The sequence below is a fragment of the Bactrocera neohumeralis genome, chromosome 5 (assembly GCF_024586455.1).
Source record: "Bactrocera neohumeralis isolate Rockhampton chromosome 5, APGP_CSIRO_Bneo_wtdbg2-racon-allhic-juicebox.fasta_v2, whole genome shotgun sequence".
Classification (NCBI taxonomy): Eukaryota; Metazoa; Arthropoda; class Insecta; order Diptera; family Tephritidae; genus Bactrocera; species Bactrocera neohumeralis.
In genome coordinates this window covers 58,182,284-58,196,188 of record NC_065922.1, presented here as the reverse complement: position 1 = coordinate 58,196,188, position 13,905 = coordinate 58,182,284, and positions in this window count along the sequence as shown.

Genomic DNA, 13,905 nt, shown 5'->3' with positions numbered 1-13,905 from the left:
ATCCAGTGCGAATAAACGTTATTTATAAAGTTGCGATTTTAACACTAAATTGAAAACTATTGTACCAAATATTTACTTAAACACAACACATATCGCTGATAGTACCAAAAATAAAAAAAATCGAATGACGACATTCTTGAAATTAACTTAGGTACAGAAGAGACGAAAGCTTGCTTTAGAGAATAGAGAAAAAAACATTAACTTCTGGTTCTTTCTTGTCGAAATGAGAAACGGACGGGCACGGCTAAATGGGTTTAGCTCGTCATACTAATCATTTATGTATGTACTTAATTAGGTTTCCGACGTTTCCTGCTTGGTGTTACACACTATGTGGTTTTGTTAACCACAGCCGACATCTTATAACGCTATGTTACTTTACTTTTGGAAGACAAAAAACAAGGACAAAACATCTCTCTGTACCATACTACCCTCAAACGAACATCGCTGGAATATTTTCCCTCACACTGAAATTATTTGCCCTTTAAACGGTCCATAGAAGTTATGTAATATTCATGAATAATCGTAGGTGTACATTCGAAATCTTTTGTTAGGGCAAGTAATAATCGTATTGCAGCAAAATTTAAATATAGTTCTTCAGTAGCAAATGCTTTCCGTGAAGCAAAGTGTCTGTCATTGCTGGTTTTCATAGCTGCTAAAAATGTGTATATTTCCAGAACTACCATGGTTCTCGGATTAGTCTAGGGAAGCCTGGCCATAACATTAATATGAATACGTGATGGTCCCCAAACTCTCATAATATATACATTTTAAATAAGTACATGTGTATAAATTATAAATTTACATGCGATTTTCCCACTGTTTTACTATTTTGTAGTGTAAATTAATGCTTTTAGAGAAATTTAGTGCAAATTCTTGATGAATCGCCTTCCCACATACATATACACATATCTTCTAACAAGTTTAGCCATACAAGTATCTTAGTTCTCTTTTTAATTATTCATTAACGTTGGCAATCAAATAGTTAAAGAGCTCCTTTGATGCCTTCTCGATTTTAAATAAGCATACACATTTTTCAACTTTGTTCTTACACAAATACTGGAGCAATAATGTTATAATAGCACCTGGGGTTTAGCAAATACCATATTGTTATATAAAATTTAATGCTTAGGTTGTTTGGTAGTATTAAGGAGAAATTATTAGTGAATGATCATAAATTTCGAGAAGAACGACGTTTTTCTATTCATGGCATTACTACATAATATTATCTGAGTTGTTCTAAGGTACCTTAGCGTTATATAGGGGGTACGGCAAGTTTTTATCTGATTTTATATATCTTAGGTAGGAAATCGTTTTACATGATCGTAGAATCAATAGCTCGATATAACTGACTTTGTATAGATTTCAAAGGGACTAACTGGTTGAACGCCTGAAAATTTAAAAATGCGAAAGCTTTGTGCACAGAATGTATTCTTGACTACGTTTTATTTGACAAGGTAATTTGGCATAGATTTTTCCATGGCATCGCTACAATCTTAGTGGAAGTCGTTCAGGTCGAACAACTTTACTGCCATACAAACTGATCGATCAAGCTCAAGTTATTCTTTACAAAACTTTTTTATTTAAAAAGATATCGTCGCGAAAATTGATATAGGTTATTATTGTTGGAATCGCTACAATCTCCGGACGTATTGTCCAAACCGGACGATCCAAATCGGAATAAAGATCTTTTTATACCCATCAATGCTATAAAAAATGCACGTGTTAAGGGTACTATGGCTTCGGTGGAGCAGAAGTAAACCGTATTCCTTGTTTTGATACTAACATATAGTATATTCTCTAGATAGTTGCTGGGTAACTCGTGCCTACCACTAATTCTAAAATGTTCCTATGGTGAATAGTGTTTGCTCCTTTAGCTGCCTATATATCAAAGCCAATTAAAACAAGAAAATACCATGCATTTCTTTTAGTAACTATGTGTTCAGTTTCTATAGAAGCTATATGCTATAGTAATCCGATCTGAACAATTTTTTTGGAGATTATATTACCTTAAGCAGTAATCCATGTCAAATTTCGTGAAGATACCATGTCAAACGCGAAAGTTTCCTATGCAAGCATTTGATTCCGATCATTTAGTTTGTATGGCAGCTATATGCTATAGTTAACCGATCTGAACAATTTCTTCGTATATTACACTATTGTCTTAGAAAATAACCTGTGCCAACTTTTGTGAAGATACATTTTCAAATGTCAAAGTTTTCCATACAAGAACTTGATACCGATCGTTCAGTTTGAATGGCCGCTATATGTTATAGTGGTCCGATACCGGCAGTCCCGACAAATGAGCACCTTCTTGAAGGGAAATGACGTTTGCAAAATTTCAAAACGATATCTTAAAACCTGTGGGACTAGTTCGTATATAGACAGACAGACAGACGGACATGGCTAAATCGACTCAGCTCAACATACTGATCATTTATAAATATATGTACTTTATAGGGTCTCCGACGCTTCCTTCTGGGTGTTACAAACTTTGTGGCAGACTTAATATACCCTGTTCAGGATCAATTTAAAATGCAGCTTTAAAAGCATGGAGAAGTACACACAGTAACTCGCTAAAATGTGGGACGGTGTGTGCATGGGAGACTGTCTGCAAATTAAAGCAGAGGTAAGAGACAACTTCGTAATGCTATATTTTTGATATTCTTAGGTTACATACATATTTATTTACAGGTCATACATATATGAACGTCAATAGTTTTGCTATGAAAATTAAATTACAGCAAATGTATGTTAGACTCAACTCAACGTATATATGGATATGCCATATACATACAATTTGTAGTCGAATCTATATTCTATAATAGCCGCTACGTTACGTTTAAATACTTTAAAGACCTGTTCATTGTAGCATTCAAAGCATTTCAAAGAATACTTTTCATTTTAAAACCAGCGCAGCTATGGCTTTGATTTATTAATATAACTGAATGCAAAAAAATCTATTTAATTTTGAAATGCTAAAAATCTACTTTGCCGAGCATCAAACAAGTTTGTAGTAGTATTGTATGAAAGACATTTCGTTGAAGAAACCGGAAATTTGTAAAACAGCTTTTACACTTAACTGAATAAAGTTCAGAATCAAAGAAATACTTTTATTGATGGCAGCATTGAAATTATTTATAGCTTTTAGGGTTATTCAATTCTTATGAGAAAAAGCATGCACATTTTTATCATACACAATTTCATAAAATCCATACATTAATATAAAGACAGTTTTGTGACATTTTGATAAAGTAAAATATTTTGGCATTGCCGAACTCAAAAAGTTTAATGTGTCACATATTCAGAAACTATCTTGCTATTTTGTCGTAACTGACAACGCTGAACATACATAAAGTTAAATTCCTAATTATAAACCATTAAAAGCAGAAATACGTTTCTGTATGTATTTCGCCGTATTTCTAGTGAAGAGTTGAGAAATCGCAGCAATTTAGAGCTGATTAATAAACTGACAGCAGTTTCATAAGGAAGCAAAATAAATTGCCACGAGGTTTATTTGCTTATATTTGCGATAAAAAGTCAACTATAGTATACTTGGGTCCACATATTAAGCAACTAGAAACTTAAATACATAAACAAGAAAAAACGTTATCTTCGGTTGCACCGAAGCTAAATACCCTTCACAGGTGCATTTCTGTTAGTAACTATGTGTTCAGTTTGTATGGAAGCTATATGCTATAGTCAACCGATCTGATCAATTTCTTCGGAGATTACATTGTTGCTTTAGGAAATAATATATACCAAATTTCGTGAATATATCTTGTCAAATGTGAAAGTTGTCCATACAAGAACTTGATTCCGATCCTTCAGTTTGTATGGCAGCTATACGCTATAGTCAACCGATCTGAACATTTTCTTCGGAGATTACATTGTTGCTTTAGAAAATAATATATACCAAATTTCGTAAATATATCTTGTCAAATGTGAAAGTTGTCCATGCAAGAACTTGATTCCGATCGTTCAGTTTGTATGGCAGCTATATGCTATAGTCAACCGATCTGAACATTTTCTTCGGAGATTACATTGTTGCTTTAGAAAATAATATATACCAAATTTCGTAAATATATCTTGTCAAATGTGAAAGTTGTCCATGCAAGAACTTGATTCCGATCGTTCAGTTTGTATGGCAGCTATATGCTATAGTCAACCGATCTGAACATTTTCTTCGGAGATTACATTGTTGCTTTAGAAAATAATATATACCAAATTTCGTAAATATATCTTGTCAAATGTGAAAGTTGTCCATGCAAGAACTTGATTCCGATCGTTCAGTTTGTATGGCAGCTATATGCTATAGTCAACCGATCTGAACATTTTCTTCGGAGATTACATTGTTGCTTTAGAAAATAATATATACCAAATTTCGTGAATATCTCTTGTCAAATGTGAAAGTTTTCCATACAAGCATTTGATTCCGATCGTTCAGTTTGTATGGCAGCTATATGTTATAGTAGTCCGATATCGGCCGTTCCGACAAATGAGCAGCTCCTTGAAGAGAAAATTCCGTTTGCGAAATTTCAAAACGATATCTTAAAAACTGAGGGACTAGTTCGTATATATACAGACAGACAGACGGACGGACGGACAGACGGACGTGGCTAAATCGACTCAGCTCGACATACTGATCATTTATACATATATATATTTTATAGGGTCTCCGACGATTCCTTCTGGGTGTTACAAACTTCGTGACAAACTTAATATACCCTGTTCAGGGTATAATAATACATAAATATAAAAATAAATGCACCAGAGGCATTTTAATTTACACCTGGAATGATAAAAGAGAACTTTATAGAAGCTAAGGTCAAAAATGGACGATGGACGTGGTACTGCCCGCATTTGGATGAAATGCCATATCTCAGAACCGGATGACATTATATGGAATATTTCGGAAAATGTGTGAGGCGTTTTAAGGGGGTACTCTCAAGTGAACGCATACATTTTACCACTTTTTAGGAAATTTTTTTTTTATGCGACAACAAAATTCAATTATTTTAATTTTTTAATATATTTTTATATGTTATTTGAAATGTACAAAAATTTTTTTTTTATTTTTAACATTTTTAATATATATTTTTTTTAAATCAAAGTAGTCCCCAACAAAAAAAGTAGTTCACTGGTCATGATGATAGCGGCTGTTCATGTTGTCTGAAATAAAAAAAATCGAATGGATTATTATTCAGTAGTTCTGCGGCTATCGTCCCTACCAAATATAATCAATTTCAATCAAAAAAAAAAAAACAAAAAGGTCGAACTTCAAACAAAAGTCACGAAAATCTTGTTTTTTTTTTTTTTGTTAAAAATCGTTTGAAAAAGTATGAAAATATTTTCGAAAATAAACAATGCTGGTAGGGACGATAACTATAAATGAGTAGAAGAACAAACATAAATTTAAAGCAATCGGTTGAATACTTTTTTTTTAAGACCATGACAGTTTCAGAAAACGATGATTCGAGAAAAAAGCGTTTAAAGTCATGGCGCCTGGTAGACAGTCGCTTACGACACGTCGGCGACTATGAACTGCAACTTATCCAATACTATGAATTTCGGTCTGAATTTTTCACGGCATGTTTTCAATAGGTTTTATTGTCAAAATAAAAAAAAACTATTTTTCGAAGTGATTACATGAGAATACCCCCTTAACGAAATTGAGGAAGCTTGTTTTCTAATTATTTTTCATCTTTGTTCCTAAAATGAATAAAATCGGGTGAAAATTTGCCCTAGACTACAAAGAAATTATAAATATTATGCACCTGAAGATAATTTCCTGCCTTTGATTTGGAAAGTTGCAGGAGTATAAAATTTCTTAGATTTATATCCCCAGTGTATTGCTACACAACTGAAAACATATTTACATACATACTTGTACATACAAAATTTCAATCTCCATAATAGAGCCAAGGAATTGATATAACTATAATCCATATTACCGTCTTTCTGTAATCGATAAAATTATATTGAGTCATACATTCATCTCTTTATGTTAATTCACTGGAGATATATGGAAAAATGAGTAAGGAATAAGGAAAACCGAGAAAAAATTTTAACGTCATAAATACAAAGATTCAAAAATTTCGTTTTGGGTCAGTTTGTATGGGAGGTACATATATGTTACAAAAGTAAGGAATAGTTAAACTTCTGCCACCTCCTATCTGCCACCCTGATGTGAAAGATGTTCCGTAAACAGATATTAGTTATTTCTATATTTACGAAGCTCAATACCAATTTCAACTTTCTACTCACATTAACAACGCCCTGAATAAGAATGTAGATTTCTCAGCGGATTAATACATGAAAAAACAGTATACTTTGAACTGTTCTGTTTTTAAGTGAAGGAAAAATACATATATATTTATTATTATTAAGTGAGTGAGAATAGCTAGAGACTACACAAATAGAAATCACCATTAAAACGGTTTTTTTTTAATAAAATACGCTTGAGAACGACTTGTGAGAGACTGATTTGGGTCTTCCTTAATTGATGCGCTAGCGGTAGCAATATTCTTTGCTACACTGGCACGGAAGTACTATTTTGTACTATGAATGTGGACTTAAATTTTTTCACTACACGCTCATTGTTGATCTGACAGGACGATTATGTCGACCATAAATTGGACGTAGCGCTCTCAAAGTTGAGGCCGCTGACTCCGGATTTCGGTGGTCAATTTTAATAATTTCGACTCGTTGTTGGATCGTAAGTATATCTTTCCACAATGAAATGGCAAACCTTAATAAAGAGAAATGTCAAAAGAGCGAAAAAATATGGCGTCGTTTGCTGGCACTATACTAGGTTTACTTTTGTAGCGCCCCTATTGAACCACAAAAATAAATTTTTAGTTCTTTTTTATTCTTTTTTGTGCAAATATACCTAAGATAAATTTCCAAATGATTTTACATAAATTATATATTTTTGCGTAAGTGCCACTACATAAAATAACTCTTAAGGCTTTAACATCAAACATATAAGCTCTAAAAGTGCATATTCTTGTGTTAATGGTATAAAAACTGATAGAAATGTTAAGTACCTACAGCGGTTTGGTCGATTTAGTAAAATCTTATGTACATTTGTGTAATATAAAAATATGAACATGCCTGTTCCTTGACAGTTGACTCCTGTTACATATCCTTTTTCACTGGCAATACCGAACCTCTTCAAGCTAACAATTTTGACAACAACATTTGGGCAGTTGCTTCAAAAAATTCTTGTACATATCTACGAGATCCCGGCATAGTTTACCTTACAAAATTAAAAACTGAATATAAGGAAAGCAAAAGGAAAAGGCTTACTTATGGTCGCAACGATATAAGGGAACAATTTCAAAAATGGCTAAAATTGCAAACTATTTTGTCCACCTCCAACTCAAAATTATATTATTTTAATTCCTGATAACTTTAATCTTATTTTATACTAAGGACCGGTAGATCTATATATGGCGTTGCAGCTGCTACCTATACAAACCTGTAACCGTTTATAGGATAAAGGAGCTGTTTTTATTAATTTTTGTCACGCCTTAAAACGGTAGATCATAAGATGGCTGAGATATAGCACTATACAAGTATTTATATTTTTTTCTAGATGTGGTAATCAAACTGCTCGAGTTCCAAGAAAAGGATAGGCAAAGTCATTTTTTTGCAGAATATATTTGAAACTATTATTGTGTTCCATCGGCAGTTGGTGCGATTTTTTAGTGAAGCCAAAATTAACATTAGTTAGCTTAAACACTTCAAACATGTTTATATTAGAAAAGTTAAAAAATTTACAAAATCCATAATCCACAATCTAGCTCATTGAATTAGCTTAAATATTTACTAATAATGTCATGCTACCCACATTTGATATTTCGATAATATTTTATTTGTATGGAGGTTCTATTTCCATATTCATATTTGTATTTAATGTGCATGAGTGTATTAGTTAGCACAGCTTAATAAAGTGGCTATGAAGTTCGTCTTGCTCAAATTAGTGCTTTGTTATGAATTTTAAACTCAGCAGGGTGGTAGATGAAGGTACATCGATAGCTGCATAAGTAAATGTCAATCAACATTTATACGGGTGGACAGAACAGAACGATTTAACGTTTAATATTAAGAGCACAATAGAGTAAAAAAAGAAACGAAATTCAATTGAAGAGAAAGGGTATTGAACCTTTCAATATTAACACCAACAAAATTTTTTATTTATTTGACACTTCTGACGTTTCTGTAAAGCAACGACCCATCTATTTGTACTAGCTTAATCGATCGATTTGTTAAAAAGCTACTAACTGTTTGCTTAGATGATAAAAATACCGCCGAACTATTACAATTTAGTTAATTGCTAAATCTTTGTGAAATTTATATTCCAAATTGAAAGAAAGGTAAGTTCTGAAAAAACTCATTCGTACGCACACAGCTAAACTAAAATGTTTAAAAAAGTTTGCTCTGTCAGAACAATACAGGAGCAAGCATTAGAAACAACATGTTTGTTGCATAATAAAATTGCAGACCATTAACTAACACGAGTTAATCTCATACTTCCAACACTTATACTTCCAGCTGCAAAAGTTAGTACTTGTGTTTCTGCCTTTTATCAGTTGAGTTGACAGAATGACAAATTCCCTTTGAGTCATTATCGTTGACTCTTTTGACTGTAAACGAGTCCCCTCATAGCCCTAAAGACTAGTTAGTGACGGTTCATTTGCATGAAGACGGATCTGTGTTGTTGAATGAGAAGTTTGTTGTGCTAAGTAAGTAAGCACCTATCTATCACGTCAAAACTTAAAACAAAGAAGAATTTCAAAAGGAAGGTACTGCCAACATGTATGTAAATGTGGAGCATATTCTTATAACCTGAGCCATAGGTAAACTCACTTTAGATATCTGGGGTTAAAGTACGATTTCGCCTATTTTTAACTAACTGGCATCCACGCTTTGAGTACACAGCTTATACAAAGTATGTATTATTCCGATATTGGCTTATACATATGTATATTGTGAAGTGAGATATTCTAATGGAATTCATATCATATTATATTATATGAAAGGCGTGTATAATATATACATATGTAGCCAGTTATCGTCCATTTCCAAGCTTTGAGAAGCGATAATGGAATAGTTGTTGAAAATTCAAATTTTTCTAAAATAGCAGTAGCAACTTTGCGAAAGTATAAAAAGGTGGTAAAAAATACCTGTGAGTCAAAATCGCTTTATTATTTTTCTTGCTAACAGCAAGAGACTTAAGTGCCCTTCAGCATCAAAACAACTCAACATTCTGTAATATGACATTGTTGACACAAACTGGTTGCTGTTGTATTCCACATTGGGCTCTAATTTGCACTGAAATCATTCTCGTTGTTGAGTGGAAACTCCTTGAAGCATATGATATCGACGCAATTACAGTCTTTAATTACCATTTATTGACGAAAGGAAGCCCCATACAATATTGCCACAAGTACATAATGGCTGCAAGTGGAATATTTAGTACACAGTTGATAGATACCGTATAAATTCAATTTGTCGTAATTATTTTCGAAGAAAAGCAAACATGCAATGTTTGATTTAACTTCACTAACTGACATTCAATAAATTAGGATTAACGAAGGACGCCATTCTTCGTTTCCATACCACTGAAAGTAGGTAAAATACATTTATTTAATTTATAATTTAAATTTAATACATTAAGCCAATTCGCTATTTTTTAGTTTTAAAGATTATCAAAGATATTTTAAAAATTTCCCACGAATTTCTAATGAAAGTCATTATTTTAATTCATATCAACTTCTGTATAACACTTTAATAAGAATATAATATTTAACATTTCATAAAAACAAATAAAAGGTTCAAAATTGTGTATGTCCTCCTAATATAAACTTAGTTATTACTCCTGGAAGTCGCGTTCCCGTACTATGAAGCTAGTCATAGACCTTTCGAAATTATGTAACCAAAACCCCTATTTTTCATTCTCTGAATATTAGGTTCATTATTTTAGGTTTGACACGATATTTGTGACGAACAAAAGGTCATGTCAGAGACCCTACAAAATATATATCACATATAAATGGTCAATGTGACGAGGTAAGTGACGAGGTTTAGTCATGTCCGTCTGTATAAATGCGAAAAAGTCCCTCAGTTTTAAAGATATTGATCTGAAATTTTGCATCCGTCCTTTTTTCATCATTAAGCTGCTCATTTGTCGGAACGGTATCGGACAGCTATAGCATACATGTATGTAGGAAGGAGACTATGTAGTAAATAAAAATGTTTAATAAAGAATTAACATGTCTTAAAAAATAAAACTGTGAAATCCTTCATACATTAGTAACATAAGCTGAACAATCAGAATAAACTTATTCTCTTGACGAAGTCTCTTCACGAAATTTGACATGACCTAAAACAGTGAAGCAATCTCCGAAGAAACTGTTCAGATCGAGTCACTGTACCATATAAGCTGCCATAAAAATTAACAATCACAGTCCATGAAAGGAATGCTGTCATCGTTTTTTAATCAGTTTTTGGAGCTACGGATTCTCCACTAAGTCTATTCTCCTTTACATCGTTTTAACCTCTTCTGTAAACTTATGAAAAGTGATGTGAGTATAATAATTTTGTTCACCTAATGGTTGTTTGTGAAACTAAGTTAGGTCCAAAATAGAAAACAAAACTGTAATTTATTACATCGCAATCGCAGTTAAAAAAATTGGTTTAGGTTGGGAACAAAATTACATAAGCAAATCACTCCATATTACAATAACTACTTACCGATAAAGTTACTCATACGCCATATACATCAGTTAGTAAATTTTACTTTTCAATACTAGTGTAATGTAAATAGACATATTTATATGTATCGAAAAGCGAGTAATATTACTCAAAATAACAACTCCTTGGTAAGCCTTTGAATAATTTATGGCAAACAAACGAGCAGTCTACATAGTGTACTTTGCCGAGGTTACTGATGGGAAGTGAATAGAAGTTAGGTAAAGTTTTGAATGTTAGTAATTTGAGTGAATTGAGAAACAATTGAAGAAATTACATCTTTTGTGAAACGATAAATAGGGTAAAAGTGACAGGAGCGGTTTGTTTCATTATAATAGAAGTTAAATACGCAATCCTAATTAATAATTTAGTATATACAGGAGGTAGTATTTAGTCCCATTGTTGTTTCATTTAAATATATAAGCAGTATATACCCGCAAAACAAAAATGAAAAAAATGTTATCAGCAGAAAATAGTTTCTTTGAATATGATAATAATTCAATTGAAAAGGCAAAAAATTATTTGTATAACACCTCCTAATATAATACAAGGGGTTTTTATAATAGGAACGTTGCAAAAATACTTCGCGAAATAACCCCAATTCAGTTTTTGATATCATAAGCAAGAAGACAAATGCAGCAACAATGTCGTCGCCCTTGCTAGCGCTTAGTAGTGTTTTCTACAATATTTTCTCAACATTTTTTTCAGCTCTTTCATTGGTATGAGTTTAACAGATAAAGTTTATACAGAAAATTAAGTGTATTCCTATAAAAACTTTTTATGAGCATGAAAATTTACGATTGTACAAAGGAATACACTTACATCAATACAAAATATTAGGATTTACATGAAAATGTCTCTTTCAACCAATCACTTTGGTAGTTGAATAATAATGGCACGTGTTGTTGATATGAAGAGATTCCTTTTTAATAATTTCAAATTTACATTATCTCAAAAAATTACTTACATTCTTTAAAGATATTCATTCAAAGAATATACTACCAAATAATGTTTCCTTTTTATACATATTTAAACCCGTAAAACATTTCACTTTACAATTTGCCAAAAGATATGTCAATCTATTCAAGAGCTTTCAAAATTGCAACAATGTGTTTTTCACTGTTCGCTGATGCAAAATACAAACATGTATCTAATGCCGCTTATTTAGTTTGGAATATAATGAACTGAAATTTGTTAACAAATTGCTAAGACGTCTGTTATTAAATGCCAAGAAGAGACATAGAGGTTATTAAAGTTTTTACTGATATGTGCATGCTCATGACACATGTTATTCAAATTGGTATAATGTTTGTATGTGTAAGTGCAGTATTGTGCTTTTAATGCCGACAGTTGAAATATTTACCAGAATTAATATTATTCAATATTTATTTTGTTATTATTTTATTGCATAATCCATCCATAAACTGATATAACTACAAAATTATTCCAAAAAAAACGTAATTTATGTAGTATAAGACTCGCAATAATGTGGATCTTCTGAAAATTTTCAAAGGCGGCTATGACTTCGCCCAACTTATAAGTTAAGTGCAAATAACTCACCATCCATTAGAGTAATGTTGACCAAACTTACTGAGGAGGAATTCCTTTATCACATCCTTATACCGTGTGAAAATAGGTGAAATCGTTAATAATAATTCTAAACTTTCGATTGGCTTTGTACCGCATGTATTTTTCAACAATATGTAAGATTTCTTAGCAACATTGAGAAAACGTAAAATAATTTGTGCATTACGAATACTTCCTGATCTCAAATGTGCATTATTATGTTATTTAAGCAGACCTTTTGCCTAATATTGTGCATACATACTGACCGATGTATGCTAGATTCCAGAAATTGGGTGCAAATATGTTTTTGGGATTAAGCGGCAGAAACAAAATTTTTTATATTATAAATGCAACTGTTTACACATATAATGGTCCACATGCTATACAAAGACGTTCCAAAGTAAAAAGGACTTTTTGAATCTAGCGCCCCCTGGTAGCGCCATATATATGTCGACTGGTGCGTTAGAATCTGCTATCTTTATCGATTGTCCAGTGAGAATTTCACGACATTTCATTGATTGGAAGTGAAGCTATTGCGTTTTAAGAGTCAGTATATTTGTGTTATCGGTGCGAAAATGAGCTTTGAACAAAGAGACAACATTAGATTTTGTTTTAAAATTGGTAAAACTTTCACCGAAACGTTTCAATTGATGAAAAAGTTTATGGCGATGATTGCCTATTGCTGTTTCAGAAAAGAAAAGTAAGTAAATGTGAAAAGTAAGTAAATAATAGAAGTTCAATTCTTTCTTTTAATTCCTTAATAAAAAGTTTTGCCAAAGAAGTCCATAGCAGAGTGCACGAGTGGTTTCAACGTTTTCAAAGTGGTCGTGAGGATATAAATGACGATCAACATGTGGGCCAATCAAAATCCGTGATCACCGGAAATTTCATCGAAACTGTGCGTGAGTTCATCAAAAATCAGCCGAAGTCATCTTTGAATGTAAATGCATATTGCTTATGTTTTGCTATCAAGTAAATTTCATTGGCAACTACGTGTGAAAAATCGATTGAGTTAGTTGGCAATAACACAACAAAACGAATTTTCTGGTAAAATAATAATCACAAATAAAGTAAGTGTTATGTAGCTGGGTTCCCAGAAATCCCATCCATAAAATTCATAGGGACGCATCGTAGACGGGACACCTACATATGTGTACGAATAATATAAAACCAGTGTTTAAATGAGTTTATAAAATGCTAATAATTTATTATTTTTCCAACTAACTGCTCCACTTATGATGTGCGTTCGCCAATGCATAAGGGTGAATGTGCATTTTCCTGGAAAACGATTGCATGCTTAATCTATTTTTGCTGTACAATAACAAGAAAGCATGAATGCAGTAAACTTGAATAAATTTACTTTTCTTTCCATGAACAAAACTTCAGAACTTTTCTGAAATTTTTATTTGAAAAGTTGATATATTTTTTCTTCAGAGGAGTTCTACCGAGTTGCAGACAGCTTTCTTCTAAGAACATGAGTGCGATTGTCCAGTTTCTATATATTATGGTTATTGGAAAAATTAGCAGCTTCTTTGGGGAAGAAAAGGTAGATGCAAAATTTCAGATCCTAAAAACTGAGGGTCT